Consider the following 19,228-nt stretch of genomic DNA (forward strand, 5'->3'; position numbering starts at 1 on the left):
CGAACAATGAACCAATTACATGCGAGCATTCCTAGCACTGACAACGTGAATGGACACCATCCGTTTCCTGTGATATTATTGGTATCAAAATCGAAATAAAAATTGACAGAGTCTACCCGTCCCAATAGGTCAATGCATTTTTGCTTCCATGAACTTAGACTAATGTGATTTCTTGAAGGTAAAAGTTTTCCGAAAAGTTTGAAACAACCCCCATTCTTGAACAAATTCTAAACCTGCTTTCAGAAGCTAATAAAAACTGATGTCTTGAAAGAAAATATGCCGGTAAAAGCAACAGTACCAGTGGAGTAAAGAACCGCAGGTCTCTCGTCGTCTATGATTGCAGCGGTACTCTTCTATTCGTACATTTCAGCAGTACACTTCTGTTCGTACTGCAGCGGTACTATTCGTACTGCAACGGTACTATTCGTATTACAGTGGTACACTTTTGTTCGTACATTTCTATTCGTGTGCAATCGAGAAAGGACTGCAATGCTGCTGTTGATGGTGATTTAAGGTTTGTCTCATAAATATGATTACCATAAATTACTCAACGAGAATTGTAAATTTTTGCAACGGATATTTATTTAATTTTGTCTTCGATATTCACTAAATAATCGTGACCGGATAGTATCGAAAGAGTTAATTCCCAAATAAACACATTTATAGAAGAGTAAGAGCCTGCGAATGCTTGTGAATTTTTGGTTTATTTACTAAGATTCATTCAGAATCTCTTTTTACATTTCAAAATTGTTAGATGATATACATTTATTCTAAGCTTTACCATAATAAACGTATATTCGCTGTCTGAATGTAGTTGTAGGCAAATGAAAAAAATTGTCAAGCAAAAAACAAAAAATGGAATTGTTGATTGCTACGATTTTTCGCTGGAACTTGTCAATAATTTTGTTTAACATAACTTCTTAAGTTTACCAATCAATGAACCGTTGTAAGGGCTTCCATATTATTTTAAAAGTAAGATCCATATTATAGATTTGATTCAATCAGAGTTAAATCAGACAAAATCATTCATTATGATAACGTAAGTATTATTGGATTTGGTTCTTGAGGATAAAGAGTTTATTCTGACTTTGACGCATCATGAGAAATTCTTGGTGCTTCTTCAACAAGCACGATATACGATCGCCAAATATAAACGATATTCTTCCGAGTGTTGTTGTATATATTTCAAAAATTGATTTCCAGGGGAGGCTGAAAATAAAAATACGTACAGTCGCTGAGCAAACACATTGATTCTGTCTGCAGACTCTGTATATTTTGTAACAAAAACTCCCCTAATTACAGTGTTTAGTCCCACGTCATCATTTCATATAACCCTAGGGCTGTATACTTTGTAGTATTTTTCTTTAATTTTTCTGTTAGTTTTTTCCCATATAAGTGATTGGCCCCTTAATAAATACAATAAAACAGCTTGCACTAGGTTTGAAAGTTTTTCAAAAACTCTCCCCATCATAAATACTAAAGACGATGCAATTACCGATATATATCTAGTTAGTGTTGTGGTTTTTAGCGCTTCAATCCATAGGAATAATATGCACGCTTAGGCCCGGATTTAAGAGGAGGCGAAGGAGGCAAACGCCCCGGGCCTTCCGACACAACAGGGCCCCTCAGTCCTCGGCCATACGTGAAGACAGAGTGGTGTCCTTTTTTGCTCGTCACCTTCCAGCGAAGCAGAGGTCATTTCAAAATTTGAAAATTTCTTATCTCTGAGCAATTCCCACTGAAACCGTCCCACTGGTGACATGAGGTCTTTAAAAAAGGATATTTTTGTGTCTAAATGATTGAATGTAGGGAAAAAATGAGAAAACCACTTTGGTTAGTTCATATTGATAAACCCCTCGAGCACAAATCGCTTAAACGGTTTTCACAAAAATTGATTTTTGAGTAACTCTTGATCTTTTTATTGACCCATTTCTCTTTAATTTGTCAATAAACCCACTGTAACTAATACATCGTTTCAATGAATAATGATAGAGCTTTCATTTGAAGTAGAAAAATATTGGCCGCCATCTTGGATCTCGCCGCCATCTTGGATTTTATCAGAAAAACGTGTTTTTGAGCAAGTTCGCAACCACCGATTTTAAAATTAACATCACCATTGGAAAGCTGAGAAAAAATGCTTTAATTTTCAATTAAAAAAATAGGTGAGCATTGAGTTTACCTTGCCATTCTGGTAACTTTTTGAAATCGAGCTCCAAACAGTTCAACGGCTGCGAGTCAAGCCAATATCAAATAAACGCAATGTGCTGAGCCTGTGGTGGTTTCTGCCACGGGCCTTCCCCCACCTAAATCCGGTGCATGCTCAGCCAAAGTTGCGTTATAGGCAAAACAAGTTCGTGATGCAAAAATAAGAAAAAATGATACCAAATCAGCGCAATATTTTTGTGATGCAAAGGCAAAGAAAAACCGAGGTGCTATCATTCTTCCATCATCATTCTTCCCTTCTACTGTTTATTAGATTCTACGGCTAATAGATCGCGGTCAATAGTTTTTGCATTATTATACGACAAACGCGGTCGTATTAACAACTAACAGCCTCTTCCGATGCAGGATTCAAACATACGACGAGCAGCTTGTTGGACAAGTATATTACGTCGAGTCCAACTAGATAACTGTCAGTTAATTATATGCATAAAAAAATGATAACTCAACTCCAAACATATATTGGCAAGTTTATATTGGTTGATTCAGAAATCACTGGCTCGGTTTATTCGACTGTAAAATTTTTCCCAAAACTAATCTGATTAAGTTTGGGACTGCTTTAAACATCGTTTGCGTGATTCAAAAGGGCAGCATCCGTTGTTAGCTCGGGGCACGAACCGTAATGATGCATAACTTACGCTTCCGGATAGAACAGAGTACAGCTATAGTCCTTGCTGGTATCAAACGTATATCGCAGATACAGTCAATTAGAATTGACGGTTATTTGTTTAGGTCGCTTTATGAAATTTTCACACATTCGGGTCGGCTCGTTTAAATAATTGATTTGTAAAATCGGGCAGGTGTAACACAGTGTCACAATTGTAGCTGAATCCTAAACCTAGCTAAATCAAGTGTTTGTTATTTTCGTTTTCACAACAACAGATCCGACATTTGACGTACACACTTGATTTCAATTATAATTTTCGGTTATTTATTCAACTGAGCAGTGAGTTGAGTAGTACTCACAGACCAAAAGTTACGTTTTTTGGTATAATACCAGAACTGAATAAACAAAAACACAATTAACAGGCAAATTTGCATTACTTTGATGATGCAACTCTCGAAGCGTACGAAGAGAGTATACCCACTAGTGTGCTTTACAATCTTTTAAAAAAACTATACGATACTTTTCAGCTCAAAATATATGCATTTCTGTATGTGAAAGAAGGTTAATGCAAAAAAGTGCGAGTGTTCGAATTGAATTTCTGGTCGATCTGTCATCGGAAACACGTGCCTTAAAGCGGTCAAATTTTTACGAAAAATATCGACAGGTAGTGATTCATGAAATTGTCGAAATCGAAGTTTTTTTAGATGCCATATGTCTTAGAAATGCATGAAACGTCGAGATTTGGTGTTAACTCGAAAAAATTTTTTTCTAAAAAATCAACTTCCTGGGTCATAGAAAATTTTTGAGATGTTTTTCCCAAATGAAAATTTGGAGATTCCAGTGATAGGCCACACTCTAAACTTTATACGTGATCATATCCAGGAGGTTTTTCTCGAAAAATGACTTTGCCTTTGGTTGTGGGAAAACGATTCTACCGAGCATTTTTAGCAGACATGTTTTAATGAAAAAGTTGAAGAAGGTTATTTATAAGACCCGACCGCACTGCCCTTGTTTACCTAGTTGACGTAAGAGCCAAAATTACCAAAATGCACTTTTTCGTTAATTCAGCTTCTTCTCCCTAAGATACATACACTACAAACGAAAAGTAAACTATTTTTTCTGAAACTTTTGAGAAATATTGAAAAATAAAACGTTTTGGCGTAATTGCCAATTGGTTGCAAAACAGGCGTCACTCCATACAAGGTGCAATTGTCTAAGTTAAAATCGTTTCATTCGACTAACAATCCATGGGAAGGAGAAAAGGGGAAAGGGGAATAGAATTCTTGTATTGTATATTGACATTTTTTCAAACACTCAGGCTCAGGAAGGTCTAAAGTGACCGTGTCCTTTTCCCCTAGTAGTGGATATTTGCATTAGATGAAACAATTAAAATGTGTGTGTATACCACGGTGGGTAAAATTAATTGATTTGCCAGAACGTTTTATGGTTCTACAGGGGCCGAAACAATTCTGAATCTACCGGAAGTGGATTAAACGATAGCTCCATAGGCAAAAACATGTAAAAAAGGAGGATTTCTTATACTAATTTCCGGACAAATTTGATATGTGATGCGCCAATCAGAGACACGAGCAATTCATATCCGGCAGACTTAGCATTGTTTTCATTTTTCCATGAAGCGATTATCCACCTTGGTGTAAATGTGAGTCTTTATGTGTTTGTGTGTTTGTGTGTGTGCGTTCGTATGTGTGTGTGTTCGTATGTGTGTTTGTGTGTGTCTATCTCATTGAAACTGCCGGTTTTTACGCCAGGCTATGCAAACAATCTGCGAGAAAAGGCATGTTTATTCACAAAAACTGGCGTAGTGGTTTTTCTGGATCAATTACCACGGGCAGATCCGTAAAATCCATGCGGCCTCTATTCAAACATCAATCTTCATAAAATTGACAGACTGTTTTGTTGAAATTGTCTCTCAATATAATTATTTGAGTTAAAATAACAAAAACGCGTTTTTCTCACAATGATGGTGTTGGTTGTTACGACAACTATGTAAACAGGGACAGCGCAGAGTTAACCTAGAATACGATAGCCTGTCTTATGTCAATATATTTCTTGCAATAGGTTTAAAGACCGCTAACTGCAATGAATAACAGCAGAAGTTATGTGCAGCTTTGCGGTCCAGAACAAGAGTAAATTTGAACTCTTTCAATGTTTTTTTCGTATCAAGTTGCTCTGAGATATCTCAATTTAGGAAACGGCTACAAAGAGGTGATAGAGACGAGCGCAAATAGTGCATTTCTGGTTGACTAGATAAAATATTCTATTGACCATGTTAGGCAATGCAAGCATTGAGCGACCAATTGGAGGTCGAATTTTGCGTTTCAACCAGGCTCTATATTTTCAATAACACATTATAGGGCATCACATTCCACGTGTTGGTGATTGCATAGCTAATTTTTAAAGAATTAAGAAAATCTGTTGAAAATTGGCTGAGTTTTGAGTAGGGGAATTGTGGGTAAAATGAATTGGGGTGGTAAAATGGACACCCGTTTAAATCTCGACTATTACGTTGAAAAATAGTGCAAACTTCTTTGGCACCTTATCTTAGAGGCACTAGAAGTTATTTGAAACAAAGTATGCGAAGTGATACAGTCAAACAGTCAAAATAATAAACAAAAACAAAAAACACGTGTACACTCCTGGTGGTGATGTTATTTTTGGCCTACAAAAAATAAGGTTTTTTCTAGTGTCTGTTTTTTGTAGTGTCAAATATCTGTACTCAGTCTACTAACCAATAGAAATCATCAAAGGTTAGTAATTGTTTAAATGATTTTCTCGATATATTTGGGTATTTTCAATAATATGTATGTGCTGGTAAAATGGACAGCCCATGGTGATGGGGAAAAAATTGTGTTAATTCCCATTGAAAAATCTAGATGCTTCGTGTTTATATCAGAAAAACGCAAAGGTAAACTAAGACCGATTAACAGATGACCGCAGCTAAACGTACCGTTGAATGCGGAATGTCCATAAAAAAAGCTTCCGCCATTTCTCAGTTTCTTGCGGGTAAGGTCATATATTGTTATTAATTCTACGACAAACGGTGAAAATTAAACTGTTGGTCAATGCATAAGTGTATCACGTGCTATGGAACAACATTTTACTATCTGTGAAAGGATTATCAATGTTCACGCTCAAGGTGTTCATATTACCACCTCCATATGTTCATTTTACCCACACGTGTCCATTTTACCCCCAAAAAACTGCTTTCGAAAATGCTCATAAAAACTACCAAAAATACTATATTTGAATACTTCTTCTTATTTGTTGTATTAACCATTAGTGGCTCAGTTAATGTGCACTATCGACTCATAGTTGTAGTGTTAAACTGTAGAGGAAATTAGGAAATGGCTTAGGGTGTCCATTTTATCACCCCTTCCCCTATTTGAAAGTGGACGCTCTCGATGTTTCCGGTTTTTCAATTTGTATCCTCATTTTTTTTTCTTCATCTAAATTTGTATCTTCATGTAACCGTGAGACGCATTCTAGACTTTTTGTTAACTAAATGCGATTGCTTATCTAGTTAGTTTGAATCAAGGCAAATTTGTTGTTGTTACTGAGTTTTTTAGTAATGCAGATTGAACCGTTGGATTGATGCAACTACACAACCCGGGAAAATCGTTTGATGATTAAGGTAAAAGAATGCGATTAGTGTATTACATTAAAAAGACGAGAAAATGTAAAAATTCAAACATTTTCGATTGTCTACTGTCAAAAACGAACAGTGAAAAACTAGATTTCACATATACGATTTTGCGTAGTGTTTGTCACTATTAGCAACGTTTTGGTGAAAGGTAGAAAAATATCAACTATTTCAATTATGATTTTACAGCACTAAAACGTGCAATTTCCTATTTCACAAAAAAGTTCACCTGCGTTACACATTTCAGGGCCACAAACACGTTCTTGAAGCAATGCTGAATTTTCTTACTTTGCAAATTATGACATTTGAAGTTCTACATTAATTTATTCCAAGTGTCAAAAAAAGTGAGCCCTAAAATCCCTAAAAAATATTGTTTTCCACTAAATGTGATCATATTTTGGTTATCGAGCTAGATTGAAGTATTGTAAATTCGTTTGTTTCGATTGAGTTATTTAGTAATGCAGATTAAACCAGACTGGTGTAGAAATTGAAACATTTTCTATCGTTCGCGATCAAGAAATGAACACTGTGAAGAAAAACAAGATTGGAAATATGCTATTTGGCGAAGTCTCTATCAACAATGTTTTTGTGAGGGGTGAAAATATAAACTACTTCAATTATGATTTTGGAGCACTGAAATCTGCCATTTCGCATTTCACAAAAGCCACACCAGGCAAGTTTAATTTACCGTCATTGCGGATGCCATTTGCCGATGTTATAGAATGATTCTAGTTTTCATTATCTCTTATAACACAATATGCGCAAGCGAACAACACACGCTAGTAGCTGAAGTACAACTAATTATTTGCAGTGCACACTGGGCCAGAAATGGAATCTAGCGGAACGAAATTAATTGCGCTCTCAGGGTTTGACCAATCGGTTTCCAGTCTTCTACAAAGTTTCTTGGTATAGTTAGGGCTTCATTTTGGATGTTTGAATAAGTTCTGAATTTAGCCGCAAAGGTGGCGTTGCGATGCCAACTTCTTTCTCTTACACGCTAGAGCTTTGCAGTATTCGACAAAGCTGTAGATCTCTAAATTCCATGAAACTATACAGAATACACAAAATTTCTAACTCTTCAAGTTTCAGAGATCTACGAGTTTTTATAAATTTTGTCTGAATTTCACGTTTTATTGTGATAATATTATGAGTTCACTCGAATTAATTTCTTACAAATTTTTTCTCGATAGAAATTGAATAAATATGTCGTTTTCTTCAGAAGTTTTTGAAGTACTCAAGTAAAACTATTACACAAAATTTGAAAAAAATACATAATTTTGTGAAGTAGATATCTCAGCGGGTAGCAAGTATTAGCAAACCATGATTTTTTCTAAAAAAAAAAAAATCATGGTTTGCTAATACTAAAGGTTGGCAAATGGCTGGACACGTGTAACTAGAGACCCTAATGTGGCCATTCACCTCTGTCCAGCAACTCCTATCCCAACCTTCACGTGGTGCCGACCGGAATACGAGTAACCTTAGCGGAGATCGGGTAACCAACCCCGGTGGAAACTATAGTCGTATGCTGACTGGGAAGGGGGTCGTACGCGGCTGTATCCCCATAGGGGCGGCGTACAACAGCGTCTGACCCGGAGCGGGCGGCTGAATTATGGAAAGCTGTATCCCGCCAGCTACACCTAAGATGGCAGCCCCATCAGCAGGATGTGATATCACGACCCTGGTAAGGTAGAATACCGAAACCTTTCATCAACCACGAACAACGATTTTAGAAATACGGAACGGATCAATCGGCAAAGACCTAGACGTGCAGTAGACCCTATTGCACGCACTTCTTTCAAGTACCACATCTACTACAGTGGCGGCAAAGCAGCGGAACGGGGCGTCGGTTTCGTAGTGCTGGGAAATCAGAAAACAAGAGTCATCCGGTGGAGGCCCGTAGATGACCGTACATGCGTGTTGAGGATTAAGGGCAAATTCTTCAACTACAGTTTAATCAACACCTACGCACCAACAAACGACAAATCCGATGAAGTCAAAGATCAGTTCTATGACAAGCTTGAGCGAATCTATGACGAGTGCCCAAAACACGACGTAAAAGTCGTCATCGGAGACGCAAACGCACAGGTTGGGAGGGAGGAATTCTTCCGTCCGGTCATTGGAGGGCATAGCCTCCACTCGTCAACCAATGAAAACGGCCTGAGGCTGATAAACTTTGCCGCGGCCAGAGGAATGGCCATATGTAGCTCCTATTTTCCTCGTTTGAATATTCGGAAACACACCTGGAGGCATCCAAATGAAGAAGCCTGCTCTCAGATCGATCACGTACTGATTGACGGTCGGCACTTTTCGGATGTTACTGATGTTAGGTCTTTTCGGGGACCAAACATTGACTCTGACCATTATCTCGTCGTTTGTAAGATCCGCGCACGGTTGTCGAACGTGCTGAAATCTCGCACAGAGAGGACGACGCGTTTCAACATTCAGCGGTTGAAAGCTGATGGCGTGGCAGCAGAATACGCCAGAGAGCTGGATCAACGGATCGCAGAACAGCAGGAGGAAGGAGTGGAAGACATAAATGGGCTGTGGAGCAGTATTCACGGCGCTTTCGAAACGACAGATTTCCCGGTGCCGGTCATGTGTAATGACAAGGACGGCAATCTGCTTACTGATAAACCGACGGTTGCAGCCAGGTGGAAGGAGCATTTTCAGGCGCTATTGAACGGTGAGGAGCCGGATGAGCAGAGCAGGAACAGGATGACGATTATGAGTGATGAACAAGCTGTGGAGCCACCAACACAGGAGGAGGTGAAAAAGGCGATTAGTGAGCTGAAAAACGGCAAGGCCGCTGGGAAGGACGGTATCCCGGCCGAACTTCTAAAAGCGGGAAGCGAGCGGCTGTACTATGCGGTCCACCAGATAATACTAAGAATCTGGGCGGACGAACAAATGCCGAACGACTGGTTGGAAGGCCTCATATGCCCTATCTATAATAAGGGCCATCGATTGGATTGTGGCAACTATCGAGGGATAACGTTGCTCAACTCCGCATATAAAGTGCTCTCCCGTATCCTGTTCTTCAGATTGAGACCGCTAGCGGAATCCTTTGTTGGCGAATACCAGGCTGGTTTCCGACAAGGGCGTTCCACGACGGATCAAATTTTCACCCTGCGACAGATCCTCGATAAGTTCCGAGAGTACAACTTATCGACTCACCATCTTTTTGTGGACTTCAGGGCGGCATACGACTCAGTGAAAAGAAACGAGCTGTGGCAGATCATGCTGGAACACGGTTTCCCTGCAAAACTAATAAAGCTGAGTCGTATGACACTGGAGGGATCAAAATCGTGCGTGCGGATAGCTGGCGAGACATCAGCCGCGTTCGTAACGTTGCATGGACTGAAGCAGGGGGATGAGCTCTCCAACCTACTGTTTAACATCGCTCTTGAGGGTGCAGTACGAAGAGCAAACGTCGGAAGAAACGGTACGATCATCACAAAATCTCACATGCTTCTTGGCTTTGCGGACGACGTCGATATCATCGGTATCAACCGTAAGGCCGTGGCCTTCGTACCTTTTAAGAGAGAAGCAGCGAGATTGGGTCTTGTCATTAACTCTGCCAAAACGAAGTACATGGTAGCTGGCAGAGAGCGTGGGAGTCCCCGTGGTGTTGGTGCTGAGGTGGAGATAGATGGGGAACGATTTGAAGTGGTTGACGAATTCGTTTATCTTGGTACGCTTGTGACATGTGACAACGATATGAGCCGTGAAGTGAAACGACGAGTTGCAGCTGCGAATAGGGCTTTATACGGACTGCGTAACCAGCTAAGGTCCCGTAGTTTGCAAACTCGCACAAAACTAGCGCTGTATAGGACGCTGATACTCCCGGTGGCCCTTTACGGACATGAAGCATGGACGCTGTAGGAAGCTGATCGACGAGTGCTCGGAGTTTTTGAGCGTAAAGTTCTGCGATTGATACTTGGCGGTAAACTGTAAGATGGAGTGTGGCGCAGATGCATGAATCACGAGTTGTACCAGGTATACAAACATGCTGATATAGTGAAGGTAATAACGTAAAACTCAAACAAATTCTCCAAAAACTCGTAAATTTCCAAAAAAAATTTAAGAGACAGAAATTTTGTTTCTTCTACAAAGTTACATAAAATTTTCTAATCTAAAATTTTGTCGAAAACTGCAGAGCTCTAGCGTGTAAGAATAAAAAGTTGGTGTCGAAGCGCCATCTCTGCGGCCAAATCGCGAACTAAACTGAGCGTCAAGTTGAAGTTCTTATTACACTGAGAAACTTTGCTGAAGACTGTACATAGGTTGGATAGAGTATCAAAGTACTGGACCGTGTATTCCATGCAATAAATACATGGCAATTGTATTTTTACATGAAACCTATGGTTATATTCAAACTGAAATATCACAAAAACACCAAAAAAACACCTCTTTCAAAATTTCAGAAAATGAAGATTTTTTGGTGAACAATTTTTAGAAAAAATCATGGTTTGCTAATACTTGCTACCCGCTGAGATATCTACTTCACAAAATTATGTATTTTTTCAATTTGTGTGTAATATTTTCACTTAAGTACTTCAAAAACTTCTGCACTCGGAAGAAAAGGACATATTTATTCAATTTCTATCGAGAAAAAAAATGTAAGAAATTAATTCGAGTGAACTCATAATATTATCACAATAAAACGTGAAATTCAGACAAAATTTATAAAAAAAACTCGTAGGTCTCTGAAACTTGCAAAAGTTAGAAATCTTGTGTATTCTGTAAAGTTTCATGGAATTTAGAGATCTACAACTTTGTCGAATACTGCAAAGCTCTAGCGTGTAAGAGAAATAAGTTGGCATCGCAACGCCAGCTTTGCGGCTGAATTCCGAACTAATTCAAACATCCAAAAAGGAAGCCCTCACTATACCAAGAAACTTTGTAGAAGACTGGAAACCGATTGGTCAAATCCTGAGAGCGCTATTAGTTTCGTTCCGCTAGATTCCATTTCTGGCCCAGTGTGCAGTGGCCGAACGGCGAATGCACCAGACCCGGACATGATCACTAACATGTCCAGTCATGTTTGGCAGTGCTACAGACATGCCTGTATGATGACTCCCATGTCCCATACATACGGGAGATTGAAATGGTGATCTTCAATTACCAGTGCCATCCACCGGCTTCCCTTGCTGGTCCGTCTACTATGGAAGACTGCGATATACTTGAACTTGCCGCTTGCTGCTGGTCCGGTTAATCATCCTACAGTGATCGGATAAACAATGATGATCGAAAATCCGTGTGGTTGTCTTAAATAACTACGGAGAGGAATGACGCAAATACCAATGCGGAACTACGCAGGTGGTGGAAAGCAAGATTGAAAAAAATGCTGTACAACGCTGTTCACAAAAGGTCTACTATTACTTCCCGCAAAGTTCAGATTGCCGTACGTTTGTTTCAAGTAAATTGTTTCATTCCTCCTGCCAAGTACAAATTATAGTCGGCTCTCCCAGGCCCAAAAACTCGTTCTTAAAGCAATACTGAATTTTTGATGTGGGAAATGTCTACTTCAGTAACATTTTCGCTGAGAATTAAATGGTAAATCGTACGTACTATGTGCTTTTTTGGATGCATGTTGTGTTACTTTCACTAAACAGATTCTGAACACACTTTATAACATGTATCGTTTCGTGTTGCGCGGTTTGAAGGAAGGGAATATTCCCGTTCTGTTGGATATGAGGGTCGAAACTCTGCTCTGATGTCAAACTATATCACAATATCAACGAACTGTGAGAAACATCACACTGCTGCGTATTTGCAGCAGCATCAAACCACAGTTGCAGTTTAATGTTCATATTGGCCATTTTGTTTGTAGCTTTTTCGTGGCGACTGGTTTCAGGTTTTGGATTTTCGGTTTTGCGGTCTCAGTAGATCTAAACGAATATTTTCTTCACATCCGACGTTTCGGCCGTTGGTTGCGGCCTTTTCAAAGGAATTCTAAAATAGATGGTACTATTTGATCAGATTCTAAAATAATCGTGGTCTATCGTTCACTTACAAAGGTATCGTTTTTTGTTTTAGCGCATGAGCTTTGCGGGTTTATATAACCAGAAATTATTACCTAGGGTATTTTGAGCTGAAGGGGAAAGGGAATTTTTGTTTAAACTGTTGGTTATTAGTTGTATTTTCACTCCTACCATTCTACTATTGTTATTTAACGTTTCCTATATCAGTAATTTTTCTTCGATTTTCGGTAGGGGCCATCTACATACCACGTGGACCGCTTTAGGGGGGGGGGGTTGGCAAATGTCCACGGTCCATACAATTTTTTCAGAATTTATATGGGCAGTTGTCCACGGAGGGGGAGGGGGGGGGGGTCAAAATCGTTGTTCGGTGGTTAACGGTACGTGTGGTGTTGCTGATATGGAAGCACTCCAACAGTGGGAGTGTTTGTGGGTTCAGAGTGCGGTCTAATATTTTGGTTTCTGCTAATGTGAAGCGGTTGTGGTGGCCGCAACCAACGGCCGAAACGTCGGATGTGAAGAAAATGTTCGTTTAGATCTACTGAGACTGCAAAGCCGAAAATACAAAACCGGTTGCAGTTTAATAATAACCATTCATTACGCTTTCCAAATACATGTAGTAGCCTTAAAAAGAGCGGATTACTGCAATTGCAATTTTCATTCAATTACTGCATAAATGTCCGCATGGTTAGATCGCCTACGATATCTGCTCTGACACAATCAAATCCCCACGTACGTAAAAATTTTATTTCGTATGCGTCGTGGTCAAATCGCGTACGATATCCGAATTGACATAATAAATAAGACACATCTTTATTTCCAGTTATATCATTTTCCAACCTTCGAGTAAATTTATTTTGTGTGTTGGAATACTGATGTACGAAAAATAAATCTCATTCATTCTGTTTTAGAGCTATCTTCAGAATAGCCCCACCTTTACTTCAAGTTTCCACAGTTTGTTTCAGTTTCGCAATACGAACGTACGCAAAATGATTGCTTGTGGGCAGGGCAGGCTTCGAAACGGTCAGCATTTTCATTTGATTTCGCTTCCTTAACGTTTGTTCTCAAACAAAGGTAAGGATAGTCATTCGACCAGTGTTGCCACATTTTCATCCGTACTGGAAGGGTAAAAATCTTTTCCATCTGTACTTTCTCTTTCGAAAATCTGTACCGAAAACTGTACCTGTAAAATTTGTATTGCATAATAGGATCACTTTTGCTAACCTTAAGCAAGTTGTAGGAGTTGCAAGTTTTCATTTAGTTGATGATGCTTATACATATTTTTATTGAATTTGAAATTTGTTTACAAGTTTTCAGAGCGTCTAGCTTTTGTTTCATTTTCCAAGAGATGCATCTCAATTAATTTAACCTTAAGCAAGTTGTAGGAGTTGCAAGTTTTCATTTAGTTGATGATGCTTATACATATTTTTATTGAATTTGAAATTTGTTTACAAGTTTTCAGAGCGTCTAGCTTTTGTTTCATTTTCCAAGAGATGCATCTCAATTAATTTCTAGTACACCGAGAAAAGAAGACTAGTTTAATTGAGGACCTCTGTACTCTTTGACGAAAATCTGTAATTTGTACCATACAGAGTCTGTACCAGAAACAACGAAAAAATCTATAACTTTCTAGATAAATCTGTACCTGTGGCAACACTGCATCCGACACTCGCGTATAATAGAGATGCACACTGTCATTCGTTTGGCGATGTTATTTTGGCCTATTTTTTTTTACTTACTTCTTTTAATGTTGAGAAATATTATTACAAGATCAATGATACAAAAAAATCCAAAATATCCGCACTCAAGGTGCGTAATTCTCATTTCTAAAAAAATGTCAAAATACTTTTGAGGAAAAAACGTAGTGGTGGCGGCACTCGTTTGATATGTTTGTTTAAGGATGTACTTTTGTCTTTTTTGTCCGTGAGTAAAAATCGATGAAAAGGTAGGAATAACTAGTTTAAAGTGTATTATATGTGAAAAATTTCATAAAAATCGTTATTGAAATGTTATCGAAACAATGAGAAAATCGCCAGAACGTATTGCGCGCCGTCATGGAAAATCCGACTGCGATCAAGAGACGGACCGGAAGACAACTGGGAATCGCCCATACAGCAGTGTCTCGGGTGATTAAACCATTTAAGGAGTCCCAGACAACCGAGCGACGAGCTGGAAGAGTAAGAAAATCGAAGACAGCTGGCCTTGTGGAGGCCCGGAAGGAGTTGGATTATTTCATGCGTAATCCGAACCTTTCGATTCGCGACTTGGCTCTGAAGGCGAAGTGTTCCGTCTGGTTCATTCAGCAAACCATGAAACGAGCTGGGATTCGTGTATTCAAGATACGGAAGGCTTCGGTACCGGCATAATAAACAAAGCACGGCGGCCAAATCCTACGCAAGGAAGCTGTATCGAGAGTGGTTAACGAAACCGATGTGTGTGGTTATGAATTACCGAACCTACATCAAGGCAGATACCAAAAACCGCCAGCCCCCCAAATTCACCACAGATTCGTCCCGTGAAAAGATTTTGGGCAATAATAACGGCCAAAGTTTGAAAATCATCCTAGGTGCTCAAGAACGAGTTGGAGTTGAAGAAAGAATTGATGAAAGTGACCAAAAAGGTCGGCTTCACCATTGCGCAAAATGTAATAAGGGGTCTTAAAGGAAAGGTACGGGCTTTCAGCGATGGAGTGGAAATTGAATAAAGTAATTATGCTGAAACTTAATCCATATTTCTTAGTTCGTTCCCTGAAAGTTTCAAGAGAATCCGACTTAAAACAAATTTCCGGCGAACATTTTTGCCTAGTGCGTTTTTACGAGTACATGCCTTATCTAAGCTTTTCTCTGCAACGACACAAACGGTTTGAATGTATTGAACTGTATTGAATAATTTTGTAAAGCTACCGAGTGGGCATAATTTTCGATCAGATACTTGGCTCAAATAGAACGAACTGATAATAAAGTAAAAAACCTTGTAAGGCAGTTTAAGTTGTTTTAGTTCGCCGATTTTGCCAGTAAGTAAAGTAAGTTTTGCTAGTTTTATTTTTTTAGGAATCATGTTATCTTTTATTCATCAAATGAATCACGATACTTCAAATACAAAGAGGATAGCTGGTCCAAATCATTTTCCTAATATTCATATAGCTACGTTTAAGAATGAAAACAAGAAAAATCGTTCAAAAGAAGTACATCGTAAATTGGACGGAAAAAATAAAGTAGCGCAGCTCTAGCTGAAAACTAATCCGCATAAAATATTATTACACGCACACAAAAAAAAGCAACCGCGTATAAAAACTCGCATATAAAACAACATGAAATGGTGATGCGGGACATTAAATTTTAGCTCTGAATGAAAGCAGAAATGGTCATTGCATGAATGAAATCGATCGAAAATATTCTAAATTATATCAGTGAACAGTGAAACTATATTGGCGCGCGCAGAGGAAACTTAATAACTGCTGTTCCCGGGACACTTTTTCCCAACCACCAAAAATCGTATTTAATTACTACATTTCAGCCGAAATATTATCAAAACTAACAGTCAAAAGGATCCGTTTCCAGTTCTCTCTATTATTATTTTTTTTTTTCATCTGCCTGACTGAATCCGCACAAATGTGGTGGCATTGTTATCGTTATACTTGGTTGCGATTCGTTGAAATGGTTGTAGCTATTGACTCTAGACAATCAATATAAAATATTGAAATAATTAAATTTAAATTGCCCAAAAGACAAAATATCTTATACATTAATCGTGATAAGTATTGATTTATTGCGTATATGATCATGAGAGTTCGTAGAAATTTTTCACAAATATTATTACGGGTGTCGTACGTAAAATAAAAGTTGTAATTGAAAACACGTTTTATTTCACGAATGAAATAAATTTTCTTTCAAAAAATAACCATGAATAATATGATTCATGCGGAACTTTTGGTAGCCTCTTTATGTGAAAATTTAGTATTCACCACGAACCTGATGTAATTTCAACAGCTTTATATCAGAAAAGAACATCATGTTTTTTTCATTTGCATCTGAGTTCGCCACGATCTATGTGGTGGCATGTTACTGTATTTTCAATTTACTTCTACTTATGAAATAATGAGTTAGGAACGGACTGTGCACATTACCGCAAATTATATCCTTAATGATCACGTTAACACAATACGGTCCACTTCCACGGAGTCAGGTCACAGCATTCCATGCACTCAATTGTTTCTACCCGTTTTTGATTCTATAAAATGGAACTAACATTCACTTTTTGAAATGTATAAGTTTTCATTAGCGAAGCCATTAGCAGGATGTTTGTTACTTCTGCATGTGTTTTGCTCACAGCCAACACTTGAGAAACGGGAATGCACGTGGTAATTGCACTCAAATGCCACGAAAGGATACTGGTATGACTCTTTGCAGCACTAGCTATTTTACGCTTCACTTGTTTGCAATGGAGCGCTTCAATTTTCCGCAAAATTCCATTAGCCGGCCATGTCTCCAGTAAATTCACCAGCGTGCAGGACGACGGAGCCACACGGTGATTGATCACGTTTCACTGCCATGCACACTTTTGCTACAGCTCTTGGTTATCAACAACTCGTTTTATCAAAAACACTTCTTCATCTTGCGGAAAACTAAAATCAGTTTGCCCTCTTCGAATGGGTTTCCATTATAAGATAATCCTCTTCTGGTTGATATTCTGCTGCTAATCCATGGATTTAATCCTTCGGTAATTATCGAATCAAGTGGCACCAACTTAGTGTCTCTGGCCAGTTTAGTTCACTATTTTTTTTCTACTACTCAGGTCATTCGCGACACGAAACCAATTTGCTTCTAACCGAAGAGACCGCCCGCGAAAGACTGTTACTTCACTTGCTCTGCTACCCGCTGGAAGCTGCAATCAAGATACTATCTGGCGGTCTGAAGCGGAAGGTGAAGTTCACTTTTGTGTTCACTGGTGTTCATTGCAGGCGGTACTCAACTTGAATGCAAGTACGTTACTGTGCCCTTATTGTTCAAAAGTACATCGCAAGAGGTGTGTGTGAAAGGAAAAAAAACATCAACGTGCACAAAGGTTTATTTCGTTTAGTTATAATTCTTAATGCTATTTTATTTTAAATCCACACAAGCACTCAGAGTAGTAACAACAAAGTGACTTTTTAGTATGAATATGGTTATTATTATTATTTTTCTTGTCGATATCATTTCGTAATTATGACAAAAGATGATACAGATAAATTGAAGCGAGTCAGCAGAACATTTTGCCAATGCTTTACTTTGTACATAAATAAGTTTAGCACCGTACCAGTTTACTCGGTAAGATGAACATGACTTTATCGTACGGGCCAATCTACCTAGGTCAATGTATGCTTCCAAAATTATGCTACAGCATGTAAATAATGCAGCTCTTCCAAGCGAGATGTTTTGCTCCGGAAAAACCGGAGAGGTAGAATACTGGACTGAATTTTTCGTTTCACTGTGTATGTTATTATCGTTGAAAAGGAATGAGATATGTATATTTTTTGCCTGTTAAGGCCTGTGAGTGAAGTGAGGATCTCATGCAAATTGTTCAATTTTCAACAAGCGTAAAAGAACAAAATTCCAAAAATTTACTTCGCTTTTTAGATGCGATTCTCGTTTACGTTTAAAAGTTGGTAGTGTCTATATTATGTATATTCAATACACTCTGAATTTTCCGTTAAAAAATCTGATAGTTGACTCATCAAACTTTGATTATTGGCTTCCGAAACGAAGTAACTATGTTAAAGATCACTTGATTTTCAATTGTCATGTTTAGTATATTTTACAATTTGCTTAGATCATTTTCCCTAAGTCTTTTGAAACATTTAAACTATTAAATAGAATTTATCCATCATACCGCAAATAGAAGGAAGGTCACCTCACGTACTCTATTTTGTAACATCAACCGAAAAAATGTACAAAACGCTACTATTTATACTTAATACCAACCCGTTACACGCAAATTGATTGCAATCATTTCTTTTTTTATCGTTTTTATAAAATAAATGTCTACTGAGCCAGGAAACAAGTGTTGATATGAATCGATTTCCTTTCACTCTCAAATATTGTTCCATCCATCACTGCAGGTAAACGCAACGACTGGCATAATAACATTGGCTCTACAGTAAAGATCGTCGTCATACCATTTTGTAAAGCTTTTCCTTGTTAGTCGATGAAGGCAGTGCCATTTCAGTTATTCCGTGTAAGGATGCCGGAAGCTTTACAATGTTTGGCTCGCTAAAAATCAACCATGATAGCGTTACTGTGTTTCACAATGTTGTAAGCGAAAGAAAGCCAATTTGCAAGAATGCATTATCTCTGACGTATTTTCATCTAAACGAGAGACGACTGCTCCTGTTGCCAATTTTTCATGCTGAACAGGATTTGGAACTCTGTACATTCCCGTTACTTTAAAAAGTGCTCAGCGCAAAACGTGCTAGTAAGGGTTTTCATAGATTTTTCATGCACGATGCTGATGTTTTCCTTCTACACAATTATCAAGCGATTGTTGATGGATGGTAGAGTGTTTCTCATAACATCAATAACGGATGAGTGTAAAAACCAGTTTCATTCCGCAACCGATTTGAAAATCGGAGCAAAAAATTACATCGAGACAAGATTACCAACCCAATTGTTTTCCGATCCTTCCTAGCAAGTAAATTTTCTAACGAACTATGAAAGTAAGAAAGCTCATTTTTCTCCTCGATGCAATTTTTCATCTTGACTGGCGCTTGTTCCAGGTAGTTAT

At 38.5% G+C, this 19,228-nt stretch overlaps 1 protein-coding gene across 3 annotated transcripts in view; it reads right to left on the reverse strand.

The window, feature by feature from the left end:
• Positions 1–17,308, reverse strand: part of LOC129730037 (ras-GEF domain-containing family member 1B-A) — a 109,830-nt gene extending 92,522 nt beyond the window's left edge. For 2 of the 3 annotated variants that reach the window (XM_055689013.1, XM_055689010.1), the window contains exon 1: positions 16,596–17,308. The gene's annotated coding sequence lies outside the window, so the exon portion shown is untranslated. The other variant, XM_055689012.1, reaches the window with a different exon arrangement.
• Positions 17,309–19,228: the final 1,920 nt, after the last annotated feature.

Source organism: Wyeomyia smithii, chromosome 3 (assembly GCF_029784165.1).
Source record: "Wyeomyia smithii strain HCP4-BCI-WySm-NY-G18 chromosome 3, ASM2978416v1, whole genome shotgun sequence".
Lineage (NCBI taxonomy): Eukaryota > Metazoa > Arthropoda > Insecta > Diptera > Culicidae > Wyeomyia > Wyeomyia smithii.